Source organism: Lampris incognitus, unplaced genomic scaffold (genome assembly GCF_029633865.1).
Source record: "Lampris incognitus isolate fLamInc1 unplaced genomic scaffold, fLamInc1.hap2 scaffold_38, whole genome shotgun sequence".
Lineage (NCBI taxonomy): Eukaryota > Metazoa > Chordata > Actinopteri > Lampriformes > Lampridae > Lampris > Lampris incognitus.
This window is the reverse complement of record NW_026611338.1, coordinates 1,132,009-1,135,000: the sequence shown is the minus strand read 5'-3', so window position 1 is coordinate 1,135,000 and position 2,992 is coordinate 1,132,009.

Genomic DNA, 2,992 nt, shown 5'->3' with positions numbered 1-2,992 from the left:
GGCTGAGGTGAATACATATTTCAAGAAGAGGGAGGAGCACAGGGTGACGACGTATACGAGTGGAGGAAAGTGCACACAGGTGGACTATATCTTGTGTAGAAGGCGCGATGTAAAAGGGATTGCATACTGCAAGGTGGTGACAGGGGAGAACGTAGCTAGGCAGCATCGGATGGTGGTCTGTAAGATGACTTTGGAGACCAACATGAGGAAGCGAGTGAAGACACAGCCGAAGATCAAATGGTGGAAGTTGAAGAAGGAAGACTGTTGTGTGGAGTTCAGGCAGGAGTTAACACAGGCACTGAGTGGTAGTGAAGAGTTGCCAGATGGCTGGGCAAGCGCTGCAGAAATAGTGAGGAAGACAGCTAGGAAGGTACTTGGTGTGTCATCGGAAGACAAGGAGACTTGGCGGTGGTGGTGGTGGTGGTGGTGGTGGAAGGAGGAAGTAGAGCAAAGTATACAGAGGAAAAGGTTGGCAAAGAAGAAGTGGGATAGTCAGAGAGATGAAGAAAGTACACAGGAGTACAAGGAGATGCAGCGTAAAGCAAAGAGAGAGGTGGCAAAGGTAAAGGAAAAGGCGTACGTTGAGCTGTATGACAGGTTAGACACTAAGGAAGGAGAAAAAGACTTGTACAGATTGGCTAGACAGAGAGACCGAGCTGCCGAGGATGTGCGACAAGTTAGGTTGATCAAAGATACAGATGGAAATGTGCTGCCAAGCGAGGAGAGTGTGCTACGAAGTGGAAGGGCTACTTTGACGGGCTGATAAATGAAGAAAATGAGAGAGACAGAGACAGAGAGAGAGAGAGAGAGAGAGAGAGAGAGAGAGAGAGAGAGAGAGAGAGAGAGAGAGAGAGAGAGAGAGAGAGAGAGAGAGAGAGAGAGAAAGGTTGGTTGATTGAGAAGTATAGAGAAGGCCAGAAAGAGTTGCATTGTGTCTTTGTAGATTTAGAGAAAGCATACGACAGGGTGCCGAGAGAGGAGGTGTGATATTGTAGGAGGAAATCAAGAGTTGCAGAGAAGTATGTAGGAGTGGTGCAGGCTATGTATGAGGGAAGTGTGACAATGCTGAGGTGCGTGGTTGGAATGACAGATGCGTTCAAGGTGGAGGTGGGATTACATCAAGCATCGGCTCTGAGCCCTTTCTTGGTTGCAACGGTGATGGACAGGTTGACGGACAAGATCAGGCAGGAGTCTCCATGGACGATGATGATCGCGGATGACATTGTCATCTGTAGCGACAGTAGGGTGCAGTTCATTGTGAGGAGAGCCTGGAGAGGTGGAGGTATGCACTGGAGAGAAGAGGAATGAAAGTCAGTAGGAGCAAGACGGAATACCTACGCGTGAGGAGGTGACAAAGGCATTTCACTTTAAATACTTGGGGTCAACTGTCCAAAGTAACGGGGAGTGCAGGAGAGAGGTGAAGAAGAGAGTGCAGGCAGGCAGGCAGGCAGACAGGCAGGCAGGGTGGAGTGGGTGGAGAAGAGTGTCAGGACAGAAGGGTACCAGCAAGAGTTAAAGGGAAGGTTAACAAGATGGTCGTGAGACCAGCTACGTTATATGATTTAGAGACAGTGGCACTGACGAAAAGACAGCAGGAGGCGGAGCTGGAGGTGGCAGAGTTGAGGATGCTAACATTTTCACTGGGAGTAACGAAGAAGAGCAAGATTAGGAACGATTGCTCAAGTTGGCCGGTTTGGATGCTGAATATGGAGCTGCCAGGAAAGAGGAAAAGAGGAAGGCCAAAGAGGAGGTTTATGGATGTGGTGAGGGAAGACATGCAGGTGGATGGTGCGACAGAGGAACACGCAGAAGACAGGAAGACATGGAAACGGATGATCCGCTGTGGCGATCCCTAACGGCAGAAGCCGAAAGTCGTAGTAGTAAACATAGAAAAGCGTGCACGGCAGCCTTCTAAACTGTTTCTCTTGGTGGTGCTCTGTGTGTGTGTGCTCTGTATGCTCTCTCTCTCAGCTGAGAATCACCTCTAAGCAAAGGTCTACTTACTCTACTGCCAATTCACTGCCGGTGGCTCGGTTAAACAGAGGGAACCGTAAACAAAAGGATATATTATTTCCCCGCCCCGCCCCACACACACACGCACACACAAAATAGATAGATAGATAGATAGATAGATAGATAGATAGATAGATAGATAGATAGATAGATAGATAGATAGATAGATAGATAGATAGATAGATAGATAAATAAATAAATAAATACATAAATAAATAAATAAATAGAAAAACAAAACACCAACTATTACATGATTACACAAGGAACTAATTTGCAAGTCTTATTCTCTCTGAAATTCGTTTGGTTTTTGTTTGTTTGGTATTGTTTGATTTGTTTTGCGCCGAACCGGATTCCTTACGTGTGCGACAGAGACACAACAGGTGGAAGGGGAATCAAGCCAGGACCATCGGAGGAGGGAGAGAGGCAGGGAGGAGGGTTCAAACTCTACCACGATGGTGCGTACGGGAAGAGAAAAGGTTGAAGCGGCCGGAAGACATACCCACGTCCCGTGCACCAGCCGAAACTGGTATTACCGGGGAGACACTCCGGCAAGGTTCCACGCGCCCCTGGTACCCCCAGCTCTCGCCACTTTTTTTTGTTGGGTTTAATTCTTCTTCTTCTTCTTCTTCTTCTTCTTCTTCTTCTTCTTCTTCTTCACTGCACGTCATTTTCGCCCCGCCCCTGGTAGCCCGATGGAAGAGCAGATTGCCGGGACATGCACCGGGGTGGCGCGCGCCCGACAAAAGCTTGGATCGAGGGATGACTTTCAATAGATCGCAGCGATAGAGCTGCTCTGCTACGTACGAAACCCTGACACGCAACGCTCCAACCCAAAATCCGCCCAGTAGACCAAGAGATGTAGGGATCGTGCCGTTCCAACCACGGTCTTCCTAGCACCAGGGGCGCTGTGGGGGCGTGCAAAACCAAGAAACGGATAGCTTCCACGTGATTACCCGAAAGGGTGAGGGTGAGGGAAGCA